At 44.1% G+C, this 20827-nt stretch overlaps 1 protein-coding gene and 1 long non-coding RNA gene across 3 annotated transcripts in view; one reads left to right on the forward strand and one right to left on the reverse strand.

Moving 5' to 3' along the window:
• KCNA6 (potassium voltage-gated channel subfamily A member 6) overlaps window positions 1-20827 on the forward strand; it is a 45633-nt gene that overhangs the window by 14663 nt on the left and 10143 nt on the right. The window lies entirely within an intron of this gene.
• On the reverse strand, window positions 1404-8115 carry LOC122473903. Its single transcript, XR_006294738.1, has 3 exons — window positions 6882-8115; window positions 4670-4763; window positions 1404-2760 (listed from the first exon to the last, which is right to left on the reverse strand). It is a non-coding gene; the product is annotated as an uncharacterized LOC122473903 (long non-coding RNA).

Below are 20827 nucleotides of genomic sequence, written 5' to 3' on the forward strand. Positions count from 1 at the left end.
ACCTATCTGAGCCATGGTTCTCTCCTCTGTAAAATCAGGCCATTGATAGAACATCCCTCATGGTGGCCAGTGGGGTTAAAGGAGATGATGCTAATAATGAGCATTGCAGGTCCTGGTGTGTAGTATGCATTCAATAAAAGTAGGTTATTTTTTCCATGGTCTCTTTCTCTTTGGCCCACTTCAGCACTATGCTTACTGAGGCATAGGCAGGGCCTCTAAAAATTGCCCAACCTTTATAAGTAATTAGAACCACTCAAATCTCATGTAAATCTAGGTCTTCAGGAAATATATGTGCAATAGTTTCTGTCACTTTGTAGATTTGGATTTCCTGACCTAACACTGACTATGATTTAGGTAGGTAATTATCCAATACTTGGTTGTAACACAGGCGACTCATATAACAGAGGCTTAATACCCCCTTAGACAGAGCACTGCTTCCCTGCTAAAACAAGGCAGCGAAGAGAATACTCAGTGGTTCTGATAATCCCTTTAGAAAGAATATAAGCAGGGGCGCCTGGGTGGCTCAGTTGGTTGAGCCCCCGACTCTTGATTTTGGCTCAGATCATGTTCTCGTGGCTTGGGAGATTGAGCCTGGTGTTGGGCCCTGTGCTGACAGCATGGAGCCTGCTTGAGATTCTCTCTCTCTTTCTCTCTCTCTCTCTCTCCCCCCTACCCTTTCTCTCTCTCTTTCTTTCTAAAAAAAAAAATAATAAGCAAAATCCTGGGAAGCAGCGAGAATTTCCAACACACTTAGGAATTAACTGGAACATCAAATAACTGAATGTAGAAAGATCATGTGGTTCAGCTACTCGCCTGACTTTTGGGCTTGCCTTGAAAGAATGAACTGAAAGGAGACTGCACAAGAACCCAGGAAGGTTTCCTCGAGTGCTGAACAGGCCCATAAATGTGCCTTTCATGATGCATTTGGGGTTGACTTTCTTCAGAATTATAACACAAGCCAGTGGAAAATATGACTTGATTTATGGATAATGTCTTTACATACAACATTTCAGGAATGCATTTAATTTGCAAGGAAGTCAGCTGAACTCAATGATGTATAAGTAGAGACTAAGACAAGATGACATACAAAAACTGAGCAGGCAGTGGCTTCCAAAAGTCAAAGAATCCATTACTCTGTCCTACATTAGGAAAAGTCCCTCATTATCCCAGGCCTATTCTGAACCCCCCCCCCCCCCCCCCGCCAATCACGGGATGGGAGGGAGAGAGACTTCCAGGGATGTTGTAGGGTTGTTTTTCTCCTATCTCAGTTACACATGTGCTGCTGTACTTTAAACTTCCTTCCCACTATTTTGTACCAACTGAGATGGATACTCAACTGACCATATTACCTAGAATAACTCCTTATGCCAGAGTTCCTCAAATGTGATATGCAGAGTATTAGTCCTCCACAGCATTCCCATGGAAAAATGGTCCCCAGCTACTACGTACCTGCTTCTTGGAGATACACAATACATGGGATTGTAAGATTAAAGGCCCGGAGAAATCCTGCAGTGAATAAAACTATTTCACCTGTTAAACCAGTGTTGTTCAAATTATTTTTACTGTAGTATCTCCACCCCCTTTCTGGGGGGAACTTCTATTCACATCCTACAAAAATCGTAATCCAAGGAATAAATTTTGAGAAACTCAAAGACATCTGAAACTCCTTATGAATTTCAGTCCATGGAACTTCAGCCCTTAAACGATTTCTTGAATGGACCATTTTGTGGCCTCTTGTCAACCTTCTGAAAGTTCTCCACACTCCTTTTGAGTCATGCAGATACATACAGAATCAATGTTTTGATAGGGCTCTGAACCATGTGAGAGAAGATACCTCCCCTTTGCTGACCTTCCAACCTTCTTAAATAGGAGCCTTTGAGAAGAATAACTGTAAAATTTGGTCTTATTGGTTCAGAGTTTCTGTTCTATTTGCTGCAAATGTCCACACTTGAGATGCACTTCTCCAGATTGATAGCTTACTGATGGCGTTGCCTTGTGGTGTAACAGCCCAAGTTCTATGCACATCGTTAATAAAACTGAAGATTATAATGTGTGTCTCTTTTTACAAATGCTTTTCTAACTTAAACTAGAACTTTGCATAAAACATTCAAGCATGCCTCTGCTAATGATCATATTTAAAATATCTTATTCACAATCTGAGCAAGACTCAAAAAAAAAAATACTAGCAGTGAGCTCTAAGAACCCAGGCTCCTCAGTCTTTTTTCCTGTTTCCCTAAATATTTTTTTCAAGGTATTCTCCCAAGGTGCTTCAGGTGCTGGTGCCTCCAGTTGGACCCCGTTCCTCCAGTGCTGGGACTTCAGTCCTCTGGGCACCTGCTAGGTGCCACCAAGGGCTCTTACCTTTGACTCTATTCCTTCCAGGAAAGGTCTGATGCTCACTGTCTACTCCTCCACCACCTGGCCCAGGACTACAGTCCTTCCTCCATGGGTTGATTCCTTTCTGTGTTTAGAGGTAAAAGGAGAGTGGATGTAGGTGCTCTTGACCTGTTGTTACCTTTGTACCCGTTGTTCCTTTTCTGGACATTGTGGGCTGTGAGGAGTGCCTGCTAGCCAGTTATTTCTTGCATCTTTAAATCTTTAAATCTGCTGAAAGTTTGAACAAGTGGACTGTGGAGAAGGTGGGCATTGCATCCAGTTCTGGGTCTGTCACTGACCCGCTGTGTGACCCTGAGCAAGTCGCCTGTCTGGCACTCAGCACATGGCAGCTATTAGTATTATTCTCTCGTCCAGTGTCTTTATCTGTAACATGAGATAGTTGGATTAGACAATTTTTGAGTCTGTGCTTGAAAATTCTGTGGGCATTTATCTTATTCATTAAATGTACAGCTGGTCCCCTTGATAACTTGGCAAACTTTATTGTTTGACTTTTGCCACGGGAATGATCTTTTAAAAAGAGAGCCAGAGTTACTAAATTTCAACTGTATCTAGACTCAATGAATTTCAGGGTTCACCCACTCCATCCTCCTATTTTACAGACAGATTTCAGAACTTACCACTTACAAATATACTGAGCAGTTTACGGCAGACTTTTAGAAGAGATATGCTAATTTTTATGTAATGTCGAATGGGATAAATCTCTTCCCTTTGCTTTTCCTCCTTCCTTCTTTCCTTCCTGCCTTCCTATTTTCCTTCGATGAGCTTTTAGTTATTAAGTGCTTCCAGATCTTTTTTATTTCAAAGTTGCAAAATAAACATTCCTCGGTTTTGGCTGTGTCAAGTATCTTGGCATTATGATTGGAAAAATGTTGGGCATGCAAAGGCACTTCTATATTAAGGAGAAGCAGGGGGGAAATGATGACCAGCAGGGGTGCTAACTAGTATTCTCTGGGTCTCTGCCTCCCCATTTACCAAAGGAGCCTGTAGAGAAGACAAGGGAAAGAAAAGTTGGTACAATTCTTTGGTATCTTAGACAAAGTAGAAGCTGACTTTGTCATTTCTGGGAAAGTGGTAGTGACCCCAAGGGCAGGTGCTGGATTATATGCTGGCCCCACTGTGCTGTGCAGTGGCTCTGGATAGAAAGGTCTTGGTTGGATAGAAAGTGTCCAGCTCTGCCCTACCAGCTCAGCCTTGGGAGCTAGAGCTACACAACCAGACCAGGGTTCCCCCCGTGCCGGGTCCCTGTCCTGCATGGGTGTGCTGGGTCCCAGTCTTGCATGGCTGCATTGGTCTTGGTGCTTTTTGGTGTTTGCTTATCATGTTCATTCCATTTAGCTTCCCTTGCTATTGCTAGTGCACCAGATGAAGCAGCAGAACCCTGGACAGGGATAGAAAGCCTGTGTGGGCTCCTAATGCACTGTTTGGCCTTGCACAAATTGCTTGAAACATTTTATTTTCTGACTTTTTTGTTCACTATGGAAAAGCATACAAGTCAGAAACATGTAAAGAAGAAAATAAAAGATCCCATAAATGCCACAGCCAGAGACATTCAGTATCGGCCTGTTTGCAGTTTCTCTTCTAGATTAGCTCTGTCTCTGTATCTATATCTCTATAGGGGTCATATTGTATTTCATTAAAAAAAAACCTCCTATATGGGGCGCCTGGGTGGCTCAGTCAGTTGAGCATCTGACTCTTGATTTCTGCTCAGGTCACAATCCCAGGGTTATAGGATTGAGCCCCACATTGGACTCCACCCTGAGCATTGACCCTGCTTAAGATTCTCTCTCCCTCCCTCCCTCTCTCTGTGTCTCTCTCTCTCTCCCCCACTCTCTCCCTCTCTCCCACTGCCCTTATCCCCAACTCATACACTCTCTCTTTCTCTCTCTAAAAAAAAACCCTCATATATCTCTAATATTCTCATGCAATACATCATATAGATACACCATATTTGCTAACCAGCCCCCTACTGTTGGACATTCAGGTTTCTGTTCTAAATGATGCTACAGTGACTATTTTTAGTGTGGATATCCATCCACATTCATGATTATTTCCTTAGGTTTTATTCCTACAAGAGTCATGAACAAATGGAGCAAATCATGTTCTAGACCCCAGCTTCCTTACCTATAATAAAACAGCAGCATAAACAACAATTATAGCAGCACTTGCCCAGCATATCATTTGCCAAGCCTGTGTCTAAGAGCTTTACATGTTCTAACTCATTTAATCTCCACGGCAGTCCTGTGCATATCTCTCTTTCAGAGAGGTGGCTTACCCAAAGTGGCACAGCCGGTCAGTAGCAGGATAGGATTTCATCCCAGGCAGTCTGGCTCGCAGTCCTTGGTCTGAATGGCTGTGCTCATATGTCCCTGTGAAAGAAAAGTACTAGACCCAGCAATCCTTAGGCCACCTTTCTTCCTAACATTAGCTGCATTATTCTGTTCTACACTAGCAATGTGCCCAGATGACAAGGTTGCCTGGTAAGAGTTGGCTGGCTCCTTAAGTCCTCTTCATCTGCCCATTTGAGTGCCTGATGAGGTTGGGGTCTCTATGTGTGAGAGGGTGTGAGTTTGTGTGTATGTGTGTGTGTGCTTAGATAATCTTTGGAATGGAACAGAGTCAGAAGAGACAGCATGAAACAAGAAAGCCTGAACAATATATTGGCAAAACAATAAAACACGGGTAATCCCTGCTATAGTTACAGATAACATGGTTTCCTCTTTATCTTAAGGTTCTCAGGCTCTTTGCCTGGGAAATTTGTCATTTCGTCATTGGACTGTCACCTCAGTGCAGCAGGGACGAGATTGGATGTGACTGTCTAGCACAACTCCATCCCAGAAGCACATGTTCGCACATACTATCTGAAGGGCACTTCCCCTCTCCGAGCTGCTATGCCTGCACTGTAAAAGCATCGCTGGGTATGATTTTTCATTCTGTAGGGAAGGAGATAGTTGACAGACTCATCACTGGAATGACGTATCCATGCTGCTTTTATTGCTTGCCCATCATAGAGATTGCCAGGCCTCCTTGGGATTCTGACTGAGTAGATCTGGGAGAAGCTGGGAGTCTGCCTTTATAAAACATGTGCCCCAAGAAATTACCTTCAGGAAGTTTGGGAAATCTTAGGTAGTGGGGCTCAAACTTCACAGGACATCAGAACCCCAGAGAAGATTTTATTAAAAAAAAGTGCCACTTCCTGGGGGTGCCTGGGTGGCTCAGTCAGTTAAGCGTCAGACTCTTGGTTTCCACGCAAATCATGGATCTCACAGTTCGTGAGTTTGAGTCAGTCTCTGTGCTGACAGTGTGGAGCCTGCTCAGGACTCTCTCTCTCTCTCTCTCTCTCTCTCTCTTTCTCTCCCTTTACCCCACCCCTGCTCATTCTCTCTCTCTCTCTCTCTTTCAAAATAAATAAACTTAAAAAAATACCACTTCCAGTCCCCTCTGCTGTCTTGCCCCTCCCCACCCCCAGTTTGAATAATTTATCTAGGATGGGGTCCAGGTGCAACATTTTTGAAAAATGATTATTTATTATTTTTGAGAGAGCGAGAGAGCGCGCACACATACAAGCGGGGGAGGGACAGAGAGACAGAGGGAGACAGAATCTGAAGCAGGCTCTAGGCTCCCAGCTGACAGCAGTGAGCCCTTGCAGGGCTCAAACTCACGAACCATGAGATCATGACTCAAGCCAAAGTTGGGACACTCAACCAACTGAGCCACCCAGGTGCCCCTAAGTGCAGCATTTTTAAAAAGCTTCTCAAGAGACTGTAGTGTGTATCTGGAGTTGGGAACTGCTAGTTTAAGAAATTCTGGCAAGAATAATTTTACACCTTTCCATTGAAGTGCACTTCATACTTTACAGATGGCTTTCACAAGTGAGCAGCATAACAATGCACTACAGTCAGTAGGGCAGGCATTTGTATGCCTGTCCTTGGCCCGGAGACGGTGACTGAGTTGCCCAAGTGTGCACAGCTTCTCCCTCAGTCAGCAGCAGCTGTTCTCTGCCCAGCCCAGGCCAGTCCTGCCAGGCCCTCCAGGAGGGGGCAGCTTCCCCTCTCCTGAAGATCTTCCAGGACCAAGTTTTCTTAGCTTCCATCAGCCTTCTCACCTAGTGTGGATGCTGGGGAGGCTCTTTCTGTTCATTCTCACCCACATCCCTTCTACTGCAGCCACTCTTCCTTCTCACAAAGCCTCCATGTGAAATGTACAGCTACGTTTTCTTCCCCTCCCAAGCTTCGTCCCGCTAAAGCGTTGGATAATGGCTCCGAGAAACAGAAGCCTGGGGACCTGGACAGTGCATGTCACCCACAGCAGTCTGACCTCAGCCTCCCATGTAGCAGGCAGGTTCTGGGAAGCCACATCCACAATCAGCTGCCTCGGGGATGCATTCCCTTCTCCCCAGATGGCACCTGCCATCCTGAGTTCTCACATTCACCCCCAAAGCTTCTCTACCCTGCACCTACCCCCACCCCAACAGCCTTAAAGCCCACCTGAGTCCTTCCTGTGAGGCTGCTCTGAGGGCCAGAGGCCCTTGCAGTGGTGAGTCCCCACTCTGGACATCTGGCTGATCGGAGCTCAAGGTAGAGCAGGGAGAGAAAACATAGCCAGGTAACTGCCCCTCCACTGTCCTCCACCCAGCAACCAACTATTTGCTCAAACTCTCCGGACTCAAACCAAAGACTCTGGCTGCCCTTTACTCTTCCTCCTCTTGTTCAAACCTTTTCCCTCGCACAGGCTGTATCCTGGAGCGGCTCCCAGCGACTGCAGGCTCTCTGTGTCAGGATCCTGCAGCCTCAGTACCAGGGATGCTGGCTGCGGGGGCGGGGAGAAGGCGGGGTTTTGTCTTAACAGCAATGCGGGTGTAAATGCCCTGCCTAGTTCCCTTTGCCTAACCTATTCAGCAGCCTTGTGACTGAGGTGAAGCCTCCGCCCCTCAGATTCCTGCAGCAATCTTGTGTTTAGGGCCTGCCCACTGCTGGTTGTTAGCTGATTTAAGGGGTTGGTGTGGAAGGTCAATCGATGTCCTCAATGACATTTGATCCCCTAGGACTGATTTTCAGGAAAGGCACATTCTCTGCTAACAGGGCTGGCCCCCTCCTCTTCGACAACAGCCCTATATGGATTTTCTGCCCCATCAGAGGATTTGGAAGAAAGGGAGAGGACATGGGATGAACAAGCTTTCCTTTTTCAAACCAAGGGAAGCAGTGGTGAAGTTTCCCATGGTTGGGAACGGCTGGCTTGGTGAATCATTACTGTTCTGGTTGGACATCATCAGATTGAATGGTTATGAGAAGGTTGAAGAGTCCTTTACAGTTGCCCCTTTATCTGCCCCATTGTCACCCACAAGGCCGAGGCTCCAACAGCTAAGTCAATATTCTTGGACCCTTGACACAGTGGATTGGAGGAGGTTTGGATCTGAACCAACCTTATCCTCATTCCTAGAAACTGTCAGTAAAGGGAGATCAGTCTAGGCTAGCTTCTCTATGGAAGAGATGGAAAACCTCCAACCATGGGAACTGGAAGGGGTCTGATCTATTATATAAATGACTTTCTTATTTTATAAATAAAAAAAAGAGAGAAATCATGTGATTGAGCCAGGGCTACAGGGCTGTTATGGCTGTTATGGCTACTTCATTCCAGAGCTGTCTTTTTTTTAAATGTTTATATATTTTTGAGAGAGAGAGTGTGAACAGGGAAGGGACAGAGAGAGAAGGAGACACAGAATCCAAAACATGCTCCAGGCTCTGAGCTGTGAGCATGGAGACCAACGTGGGGGCTTGAACCCATGAACCACAAGATGGTTACCTGAGCTGAAGTCAGAAGCTTAACCGATTGAGCCACCCGGGCTCCCCCACAGAGCTGGTTTGAAGTCCAAAGTGTTAACTCACTGACTCTCTTGACTAGGGGATACCTCTACAACTAATCCCCTATGAAAGCTTATGTTCCACTGACACTTTGAAGAAATTCTAGTAGTTAAGCCCTGCATGGGGGCTTTGTGGGGAGCCCCCAGACTTTGGCATCGAACTGACCTAGGTTCGAATCCTGAGTTTTCCACTCACTAGCATCAGGACTATGGTACATTTCCTACTCTCTTGAGGCCTGTATTCTTCAACTGCAAAATAGGAATCATTATATTTATTTCAGAGAAATATTGTGAGGGTTTTCTAAAGTGGATAACATGTGCTTAGCACATAATCATTGTTCAGTAAGAGGAAGATGGCTTCTTGGCCAAAATACAGACTTCTTCCCTCCTTCTCTGTGCTCTAATTCTGAAGCTGATTTTCAGAATTATTTAGTGCTTGCATGCTTGTAGCTGGGAGAACAGAGGGCTTCCTTTTGCCTTTTCTCCAGACTCCAAGGCGGGGGGGTGGCCCTGCACAGAGCCTGGGTATCCATCTGCTAGGCTCTGCTCATGCTTCTCAGGCCCGAGGCAACTCAGATGTAGAGAGAGATGTGGTGGACTCTGGTGATTTGAAAGAAACAGGTACCTCTCTGTTACCTTTTTTCTAGGCTTATGAAATCCATTCATCTTGTGATCTAATCTTTATTAAAGTTCTACTCTACAACCCCCTCCCCTACCCCAGGGTATCAGGTGGCCCACTGAGTTAGAGAACGTGAAGAGTACATGGGTCACACTGGTAGAAAGAGACTCTTCAGGCCTGGTCATTTCTGAGGTCATGGGCATTGGCCTGTTGACCCCTGAGACCATGTGCTTTTTGAAACTTTTTTGAGAATGGCTAGGGAGAACACTGGTTTGTACCTCCTGACAGGTCTGTCTTGTGACCTCACAGAATTAACCTTTGCTGGACCTATAATGAGAAAGCTGTTTTTTCCTCGGTGTGTCCTTTATACCTTAAATTATCACATCCAAGCTTGCCTCTTGGTCATTCACCTTTTCCCAAAACAGATTCCCATGGAATGTTCATTCTCCAGGGCCAGAGAGGGGCCCGCCTCTCTCCACCTCCTCTTGGATTCTTATCTCTCTCAACCCTAAACCTCCTTCAGAGACCATCCAGCTCAGATCCAGCTTCCTTCATGAAGCCTTCAGATGGACTAGCCCTCTCATTTTGCACTGTGTGAAGGTTACCTTGTGTTGATATGTATGTTTTCAGACTCTAATCCTTTCTTTTTAAGTTTGTTTGTTTATTTTGAGAGGGAGAGAGAGAGTGAATCCCAAGCAGGCTCTGTGCACTATCAGCACAGGACCCAAATGTCGGCTTGAACTCACGAACCGTGAGATCATGACCTGTGCCAAAATCCAGAGTTGGACGCTTAAGTGACTGAGCCACCCAGGTTCCCCCAGACTCTAATCTTTTCTACAGATACACACAGCACCAGTTCTTTACCTCAAAGTGTTGACAGCCTAGTTAAAAGATACACATCTTAAGTCCAGTTAGACCAAAGGCAGAAGCCCTCTCTCATCTTTTCACTCCTGAGAAGGAGGAAGCTATCAGGAAGCTATTGGCTGCACCTAACCATAGGATTTTTTTAAGTTTATTTATTTATTTTGAGAGAGAGAGAAAGCATGAAAACAAGGGAGGGGCAAAAAGAGAAGGAGAGAGATAATCTCAAGTAGGCACTGCACTGTCAGCACAGAGCCCACCACAGGGCTTGAACTCACAAACCATGAGATTGTGACCCGAGCCGACATGAACATTTGGATGTTTAACCGGTTTAGCCACCCAGGAGCCCCTAACCATAGGATAAAAAAAAAAAAAAAAATACACCACGATACCAAAAGATCATTTACTATTTTTTATAACTTGGAGTCTTGAGGAGGGACAGCTCCAGGATTGGTAAGTCAGTTCATTATTTCTATGTAATAACCACTTCAAAACTTAGGGGTTTGAAACAACAACAATTGTTGTTTCTTAGCTCCCAGTTCAGCAGGTCAGCAGTTTAGGCTGGGCTCAGCCTGGCAGCTCTTCTGGTCTTGCCTGACAGATGCTTCCTTATGCCTCAGTGGCCAGCTCTGGGTTGATCAGGTGGTACTGCCTCTGGGGGTCGGCTGGCTATTGGCCAGGGACCTTTAGCTTCTGCTAGTGGCTTCCTCATCCCTCTGGAAGGTGGCCTGGGCTCTTTCTTATAGTGGATTCAGGGGCCCCAAAGCAAGCAGATGTTGTTGCAGATTTTGAGTCTAGAGTTCTGTCTTGTCCAGCAGGACAGCAGCTGCAGAATTGAATATGAGAGAAGCTAATGTCTGGAGGAGAAAAGAGCCCTGAGTAAGGGTCCTTGCTCTGTAGTTTTTAGGATCAGAAGGCTTACATTCATGATGGATATGCAGAAGAGACAATAAAACAGTGATCATTAACTCATGTGTGTGAGAGAAAGGGGGTTTTGAAAGTGTGTGGTGTTAAGGGTTAGGGTCAATACAAATCAAAGCCCCAGTGCCAAGCAGATGGCTGTTTACTGCAGGCATTAGGCATCGTGTCTGTTTATCTTAACTTTTCTAGGGGATAAGATAGATAGAGCACACTACTTCAGGGTTAATAAACCATTTTTCTCGCTAATTAGCTCTGGACATTTTCTCCCTGCTGTGGGGGCTTTCCGCTTCTACCTGTTCTCAGATGCTTTTGTCCTGTGGAAGTGGCTTTCTGCTCTACCCTTTGTTCTATGCTGGGGGTGTTTTTGCCCTGTGGCTGCTTCCCACCCTAAGCCTTGTTAACCCATTGATGCAAGCTCAGGGAATTCTTAGACTTATTCCCCACAAGAAATGTCAATGCCACTTGAGGCAAAGAGTGAAAATGAGTACAGTCACTTCTGCTGCCTGATACTGGCTAAACTGATTCACTAGGCCAGTACAACTCAAGTAATGGGCAATTACCAAAAGATTCTGCCTTTTGGTGGAAGAACTTTGAAGTCATATTGTAAAGGGAAACATGGAGAGTTTGAACCGTTTTTGAAGTCAGCCTGCCATAGCTGTGTTGGGGCTCAGGGGATTCTTTTCTCTGAGACTTGCTTGGCTTCCCTCTCATTTTCACAAATGACAGCACTGTGCCCTCACACCGCAACATCCAAGGGAAGGAAAAGACAAACCTTTCTAAGAATGAGGAAACCTTCCCCAGGTGTCTCCCACCAACCTCTCTTAGGCCACACTTAGGACACAAGCCCATTATATCCAATTTCATCAGAAGTGGGTAGAATTACTGTTCAACATAGTGCTGGGGAGGGCCTCAACTTCTTTGAGGTGGTTGGTTTCCAGAAACCTGAACAAAACTGGAGTTGATAGAAAAGAAGTAGGGGTGGGGGGTGGCAGCTGGGCCAAGAATCAGTAGGGGGTGGAGGAATCACCTTACACAGTATTGTGTACCCATTCATTCTTTTCTTTTTTTTTTTAATTTTTTTCCAGTGTTTATTTATTTTTGAGAGACAGAGACAGAGTGTGAGTGGGGGAGGGGCAGAGAGAGAGAGAGAGAGAGAGGGAGACACAGAATCCTAAGCAGGCTCCAGGCTCTGAGCTGTCAGCACAGAGCCCAATGCAGGGCTCAGACCCACAAACTACGAGATCATGACCTGAGCTGAAGTTAGACGCTTAACCGACTGAGCCACCCAGGCGCCCCCTGCCCCTCCCCACCTTGTTCGTTATTTTCTAATAGACCTTTATATTAAGATTGCTCATGTCAGGCCCTAGAGAATCAAAGGTGAGCAGAACATTAATGTTCTTAGGGAGCTGATTATAAGAGATAGCAGACACAAGTAAGCAACGTACTATAATACAGTGTTGGTGAGTGGCAGACAATAGGGGGTAGGCCTTCAGGCTTACGTGAGGGCCCAGATCTTGCCCTGCTGTCCTTCACTGATCACTACTGTGTTCCGACTGGGGGACTGAAGTGCAAAGACAAATGCAGGAATAAAGGTACAATTTTATTATTATCCAAGGTAGCACCCAGTTACCTGCAACTAAACTGCCAAATTGAAACCCAGCTGAGATTGCAGACAAATGATGTTGGGAGGGGGTCTTTATTCCCACCTACCTTGGAACCAGAATCCGTGGCCAGCTGTCTTGGGAGTGGCTTGCAGGATGGTGGGAGGTAGCACGACTCCAAGGTGGCTGTAGCCCACTTTCCCGGCTGGTTTCAGGAAGGTCACATGAGCTCTGACCCAAGGAGTCAGGAACTGTAAGGTGGGATGGTTATGAAGACTAATTTAAGGCACAGCAACTGTGTTGGGCTCTACAGCAACAAATGGTTGGGCTCTACCATTAGGATTAGGAATTTAGCCTTCATTGGAGGCCTTGTGGGGAAAACTACAAAATTGCTACAGTAGATTCATGTAGCAGGTGCTCTGGATAAGGGAGGAAGGGTAACGAATTCTTCCTGGGAAAGGTGTCCAGGAAGTGGACATGTCAACCAGCCTTGTAAGAGGAGCCGGAGTTTTCAGGATCAAAGAGAACATTCTCAATAGAAGGAATGATGTGAACAGAGGCACAGACCCTGAGAAAGGGATGATGTGTTCAAGGAACTGTAAGCTTGGGACACATGGCATAAGAGTGCACAGGCAAAGCTTGAAAATAGGTCAGACTCAGACTGACTGTGAAGAGCCATGACACTGCTAGAAATTGGATTCATTCCAAAGGCAATGAAGGGGAGAACGTAAGAGTTTTAAAACAGAGGTACGACAGGCTCAGGTCCCATTTTGGAGGGATCTCTTTGGCTGAAGTGGGGCAGTAGTGGGAAAGAGACTAGGGGTGGTGACCCAGGTCCACTCTAGGCGGGACAGCTTGACAGATACAAAATAAAAAGCAGTAGGACTTTTTGGCCAGTTTCATTGCTGTTTTTAAATCCTCTGTCTGTGGGTGGGGTGAGTGTGAGGGGGCAAACCTCTTTCAAGGCACAGCCTTCAATGTGCTACAGTGGAAGGCTCCTATAGGAATCTGGGTAGAAGTGATTATAGTCACATACTGAGCATGTGCCAGGAGCTCGTGGATGGACGGGCTGAGTCTGGGCTCTGCAATTCAGAGGTGGATTTGAAAAGAGCCTTTGTATTTGGCGTTTTGCTGCACCAGGCTCCAGAAAATTGTCCTCTGAGGGTTTCTCACTAGTGGAAAATGCACACACACATTGGGAAAGCAAGGAGCAGAAGTGGAATGGGCATGGTTGTCATCATCTCTCTGACCTCAGGGGACAATGTCACAAATTCCATCTCTTCAGGCCATGCTGGTCTCCCCTTGACCCTCTCCAGGAGCCTGAGAAGCTCCCCCTCAGCCTGCTGGGAGGTGGTGGTAAGGAACAGCATCTCTTTTGTTCCTGGAGCTTCCATCGTAAAATATTTAGGGTTGCCAGGAAATAGTCAAGGGGAGATGTTTGACAAACAGGCGTTCCTCACTTTTCAGAGTCACTTGGACCATCATTATCACATTCATTTGGGCTGCAGTTGAAAAGCCATCAGAGGTCCAGGATGCTGCCCTCACTGTCTGCCTTCCAAGGAGGGCACCTACATTATTCATTGGCAGCCTCCCTGCATGAATGGCACAATGCTACTGCTTTCCTGGGCAGCAAAAGTGGGAGCAGGGGCTCCTATGGAAGCCTGGAGGGGCAGAGGCCACCAGGAAAAGAGTTTTGGTTTGTTTCTAGATCAACCTATTTGTCAAAACAATTGATAATTCTATAATCTTAAAGTCTGAATCAAGGACTCCGTGTGTGGCTTCAGGAATTCCTTACTTGAAGCCATGGACATGTTCCTCATCATATTTTAGTGTCAATTTATCTAAGCTCTGGCATCTTTCTTTTGCAAAAAGAGCCACAGAAACACCTGGATATAGTAGATACTTGCTATTTTTGTTCATGTGTTTGTTTGGGGTCTTATCTGTTTGCTGTTGACCTGCTGCCTGACTTTGCACAGAGGACATCACCTCTCTGCTGTACCTCAGTTTCTTGAGAGGTATATTTCACAGAGCTACTATGAAAGTAACAAAAACAGGATGAATTGCACATAAAATGTCATGTCACAGGTAAATATGCAGGAGTCATTTTATTTATTTTTATGTATTTGTAGAAAACTGAAGTGATTTGTTAGATATCTAGTGATTCCTCTGTCTCAGGTCTGCCTTTATACGTAGAGCATGTCCAGCCTACATGGTTTTAGGCAGTGTCCATAAACAGTGGAAAATTTGCAGTTGTTTGGTTAATTTCAACAATGGAACTGACCTTGATTAACTTGACAGTACTCAAGTGAGCCAAAAACTTGCTTTCAGATCATAAGCCTTGCTTGGAAATTAGAGAAGACTGTAGTGAGGGCTTTCTGCATGCGCTATAAACTGAGGCTCTGTTCCGGCACTTTTTATATGCTTGGCTTCAAATCAGAGTGAGAAGTTAAGCTTTCCAGTGGTTATTTACTTCAACCAGTAGTGAACCTAAGCCCACTGGAAGAATTCTCTCTGTGGTGTGAAATCAGAATTGAGAATTCTAAGTCTAGATTGGAAGGTAGTATGGTGCAGTGGCAGAACATGGGCTTGGTGTCTTGGTATACTGGTTCCATGAGCCTCACTGTGCAATTTGGGGTGAATTATTTAACCTCATGGAAGCTGAGTTTCTTCATCTCTGAAATAGAGAAAATAATGTCTATCTCAAAGGATGGGTGGGTTTATTCATGAGATACCATATTTATTTTATTTTATTTTTAAAAATTTTTAAATATTTATTTATGCTTGAGCGGGGAGGGCAGAGAGAGGGAGACACAGAATCTGAAGCAGGCTCCAGGCTCTGAGCTGTCAGCACAGAGCCAGATGCAGGGCTTCAACTCATGAGCTGTGAGATCATGACCTGAGCCAAAGTCGGATGCCCAACCGACTGAGCCACTCAGGCACCCCGAGATACCATATTGAAAATGTCCTGGGGTGCTGGGGTGGCTCAGTGGGTTAAGCATACAACTTCGGCTCAGGTCATGATCTTACTGTTTGTGAATTTGAGCCCCGCGTCGGGCTCTGTGTTAACAGCTCAGAGCCTGGAGCCTGCTCTGGATTTGTGTCTCCCTCTTTCTCTGCCTCTCTCTCTCTCAAAATAAATAAATAAATAAATAAATAAACAAACAAACATAAAAAAAATTAAAATGTCCTGAACACACTTAGTGATGAATGTAAAATGTAGCTATTACTATAACTAGGCCATAGAGCTTAGGTGTTGGTGGTTCTACAATTAATTGGGTTCAGTTAGCATTCTTTTGGTTATAAGAGACTGGAAATCTGGCTCAAATCTTCTTAATCGAAAAAGAAAATTTTATTAACTCCTATAACGTCAGCTAGAATTGGGTTTCAGTTGGCAAAACTACTGTAAAGCAACGTGAAACATGGAAGGGTGTGGGAGTTAAACGACTCTCAGTAGGGCCACCAAATTTAGCAAATAAAAATGCCCATGCCTAGATAAATTTGATAAAACCCCCAACAGCTTAATTTATTGAAAAATGCTGAACATAGGGCATTTAGGGGGAGAAAAGCCAATAGAGGAAGCAGGACAAAAATCATTAAATACGGGACATATCCTGTATATACAGGATGCCTGGCAACTCTTCTCCTTAGGGTATTTATACCAATGAAATTCTACTCAGACCTGTAAGCAGTGTTTATAACTAGTGCCAGTACATTCAATTACTTTCATTCTCATATCAGTCGAATTAGCCAGCGCCTTTGCTGGGAAAATTCACAATAATTCTAGGGTCCATACTATGTTACTTGAAAATGATAAAATTCTTCTGAAGAATTTTGTTTTAAAAATAATAATATTGAGTTTTAGTTTCCGTATGATCCAGGAGGTAAATTTTTTTCATCTGTCTCACTGTAATTTTGCTGTCCATGTTTGGTTTCAGATGGCAGTAAGGTGGCTAATAACTCCAGGCACATATCCTCCTGCGTTTCAGTCTAGTAGAAAGAGTATTTATTTCAGCCTGACAAAATCCATGATCTGATTTTCACTGGTCGGAATTCTACCTCCTTATCTTATCGGGGTGAATTATTAGGTCAGGGGACTGGCATGCTCTGATTGGACTTATTTGGGTCACATGCACACCCTTGGAGTCAAGGTTGGAGTTACCCAAAGCATGTGGACTGAGCATGAGGTCTGGAGATTGTTTGTCTGAAGGAAAAGTGGTACTCTGTAACAAGAAGAAGGGATAAAATGGATGCTGGGTAGTGAAAAAAAATCACTCCCCCAACCCCAAACAAAAGGAACCAAAATAGCAAATGTCTACCACATCCAAGTGTTTCTGTGGCTCTATTGCACGATAAAGATGTCATAATTGAGGTAAATTGACACTGAAATATGATAAGGAATGTGTCCATGACTTTAGGTAAGGAATTCCTGAATCCACACATAAATTCCTTGCTTCAAATTGTCAGATTATGGAGTTATCAATGCTTTTGCATACTTCTCTTTTACTTATTTTTCCCTTTTAAAAAAATTTTAATGTTTATTTAGTTTAGAGAGAGAGAGAGAGAGAGAGAATGAGGGGGGAGGGGCATAGAGAGAGGGAGACACAGAATCTGAAGCAGCTCCAGGCTCTGAGCTGTCAGCACAGAGCCTGACATGAGGCTCAAACTCAGGAACCGTGAGATCCTGACACTGTTCCGAAGTCAGATGCTTAACCAACTGAGCCACCGAGGCACCCCTGCATACTTCTCTTTAAAAAGTTACGAGTACATGGGGTACCTGAGTAATTCAGTTGGTTAAGCATCTGACTCTCCATCTCAGCTCAGGGTCTTGATCTTAGGGTCGTGAGTTCAGGCCCTGTGTTGGGCTGTGCTGGGTGTGAAAGGTTACAAATACTTTTTTCAAAATTGTAATAGAATTATTGTTTTATTCTGATTATTAAGATAATACATGCATAAAGGGATGTAGAGCAAAGTAAAAATCACCAGTAATCCCACAATCCAGAGATAACTCCTGTCAATATTTTGGTATAATTATTCCAGATGTTTTTACGTATGTGTGTGAGGGATGGTGTCTTGTTAAAATTAGTAAAAAATAAAATCAAACTTAAAATTACTTTATTCCCTTTTAATTTTTTTAATGTTTATTTATTTTTGAGAGAGAGAGAGAGAAAGAGAGAGAGCCAGCAGGGGGGGCAGAGAGAGAGAGGGAGACACAGAATCTGAAGCAGCCTCCAGGCTGTCAACACAGAGCCCAAGGCGGGGGTCAGACTCATGGACCACGAGATCATGACCTGAGCCGAAGTTGGATGCTTAACAGACTGAGCCACCCAGGAGCCCCTATTACCCTTTTAAATTTAACAATACATTGTGGACATCTTTTCATACTAATAAATATAAATTTTAAAAATGACAACTTTAAAGCTGCATATATTTGAACAAAAGTACCAGGACTATTCAACCGCTGTTACATTAATTCCATTTTTTATGATTATAAGCAATACACTGGTGAAATATCCTTACTTGTACATGTATATTTATCTAATGATTTGAGAAATACAGAGACAGGATGAGTAGGGGAGGGGCAGAGAGAGAGAGAAAATCCTAAGCAGGCTCCGCACTGTCAGTGCAGAGCCCAACGTGGGGTTGAACTCATGAACTGTGAGATCATGACCTGAGCTGAAACTAAGTGTTGGACGCTTAACCAACTAGGTCATCCAGGTGGCCCTGAATTTTTTTAATGTTTATTTTTGTAATAATTTTGATACAGAGCACAAGCAGGGGAGAGGCAGAGAGAGAGGGAGACAAAGAATCCCAAGCAGGCTCTGAGATGTCAATATAGAGCCCGATGTGGGGCTCGAACCCACAAACTGTGAGATCATGAACTGAGCCAAAGTCGGAAGCTTAACCAAGTCACCCAGGCGTCTCCATATGAATTATTAAAATGCCAGCCAGAAGGTCATGCCTGTGCTGGGTAGGGTTGCCAGATAAAACACAGGGTATTCAATTAATTTGAATTCTAGAGAAACAGTGGATAGTTTTTTATATAAGAATGTCCCAAATGGGTAAGCTGGTCGTTTTTTGTTTGTTTTTGGTTTTGGTTTTGGTTGGCTTATTTCTTTTTTAGCTTAAAAAGAAGAAAAATCAAAGAGGAAAAAGAAAAGAAGAATGTCCCAAATATTGAAAAATCATCTGAAATTCAAATTTAACTTTTGATCGTATATTTTTACTTGCTCAATCTGACAACTCTAAAACTGGGTATAAATCTCTGTTCACAAATCCAGCAGGGGCTCTGCATCTCCATGAGCAGGCAGGGAACCCTGTGCCACAGGTCTGGACACCTTGGTGTGCTTAGCAGTCATTCCCTTCAAGGTCTGGCCACCTCCCAGGAAACAACCATCTAGTAGGATGTGAATCCTTGCTCTTTTCTTATTGTTGACCTCTGACCCCCTCCCCCCCCCCCCCCCCCCCGCCCATGTAACGCAGGAATCTCTGCTTCCCATATTGAGTTAGCTTCTAGGGCTGCTGTAATGACATATCACATGCTGGGTGGCTTAAACAACAGAAATTCATTTTCTTACGCTTCTGGAGAGTAGAAGTCCATGATCAAGTGCCAGCAAGTTTGTTTTATGGTGAGATCTCTCTCCTGGTTTGCAAACTACTGCCTTCACACTGTGCTCTCATATGACCGACCCTCTGTTCACAGAGAAAGAGAGAGGGGGGCGGGGGAGTCAGAGTCTATTCCTCTTTCTAGGACACCAATCCTACAGGACCTGGGTCCCACCCCTATGACCTCATTTAAGTTTACATTAATTACTTCCTTGGGAGGCTCCGTCTCCACATACAGCTAGCTACACCAGGCATTAGGGCTTTAGCATATGGGTGCTGGGAGGACACAGATATTCAGTCCATAACACATATCCTTCAAGGTGTCCTCCTCTTATTACTGCTTTCAAAGACTCTCGAGCAATTCACTTTTGACAAACAAAATAAGCAACCTCTGCTTATGAACCAAAGAGCAAAATTTGTCATATGAACTCAAAGGATTAAGGAAGAACTCTATTGAAATATTTGTAGCCTTAATAAATTGAATATTTATTTATCAAAGCAGTGTATCTTCTACATAATGTTTTTTGGGGGCACACAAAAGCCGTTTTGTGGAAACATAAAATAGGCACCATATCACCATATCTCTATCTATCTATCTATCTATCAGCTATCAGCTAACTATCTATCGTCTATCTATCTCTTTATATACTGGAAGTATATTAATAAAGCAACGGTCATAGCTACCAGCTACGAGTGACTGTGCCTTATACGAATATTATCTTTAATCCTCACAGTGTGAGGCACCTTGAGTTATTGTTTTTATGTATTAGATGAGGCCACCGAATAAGTAACTGGGCTAAGACTGTCACACTCCAAGAACAATGTTTTTTTTTTTTTTCTATGTAGAAGGGCTATGTGTGATTTTAAGCATCTCTTTATAGTTTTCTGTGGGCCCTTCTTGCTGGAGCAAGGTGAAAGAGAGCATATTTTTTTAGGATAAGAAAAAATTATTTCCATCTTGAAAAATGATAAGGGGTGGTTATAGAAATTAAGAGAGAAAACAGATAGAAGAAATCATTAGATCTGTATGAGAGTGTTTACGGCACTCAACCAACTGTGAATGTTCTAGCTGGGCTGTCGATTTGATGGGTATTAAATGGTATCTTGTTGAATCAGCATTTTGTTGGCAATTGTAAGGTACACACGTTCTCTTAAAGGTACTGGTGAACACTAAAACCACGAGTGTCTCGACAGTTTCACTGTGGTTGTCTGAAGCATAAAATACAGCCCTAAACTTGTTGCATGCCTCTTCTCTACCTTTCTGGGAATATACAGGGCTTTGGTGATACACCCCAGAGGAGCAAAAAAATTTTAGCAAGCTCAAGGTTTCAAGAAATGCCAAATTCCACATCACTCAAAGAAATGACGGAGTGCTTGGGGAAGAGCTGTTGAGTCTAACTCCGTAAACAACAAATGTAGAGAAGAGGTTGAGATAGTCAGTGGTTCACACTGGGCCCAGCAAGCAGCAAGATTGTCCAGATTCTGGTCCCAGCCTTCCCCTGCTGATGTGACATGGCCAAGCTTTGGGGAAGTCAGTCCATTTGGAGAGTGACCCTTAGTAGCTACCATTTCCAGAGACTGATTTTGGGGGCAAAGGAGGGGATTTTTTAAAAAAAACACCTGCATGGGGAATTCTTTTTTTTTTTAATGTTTATTTATTTTTGAGAGAGAGAAGGAGAGAGAAGGTGCGTACGCAACTGTGTGCACACAAGTTGGGGAGGGGCAAAGAGAGAGAGAGAGGGAGACACAGAATTTGAAGCAGACTCCTCACTATCAGCACAGAGCCCAACATGGGGCTCAAACCCACAAACTGTGAGATCATGACCTGAACTGGAGTCGGATGCTTAAACAACTGAGCCACCCAGGCACCTCTGCATGGGGAATTCTTGAGTTTAGTATTGTTCAATTATATTAAATTTCAGGCATAAGAAATTTAGGACTCTCCATGACTATATTAGCTTGTGTCTG

The sequence above is a fragment of the Prionailurus bengalensis genome, chromosome B4, assembly GCF_016509475.1.
Source record: "Prionailurus bengalensis isolate Pbe53 chromosome B4, Fcat_Pben_1.1_paternal_pri, whole genome shotgun sequence".
In the NCBI taxonomy this organism is placed as follows: domain Eukaryota; kingdom Metazoa; phylum Chordata; class Mammalia; order Carnivora; family Felidae; genus Prionailurus; species Prionailurus bengalensis.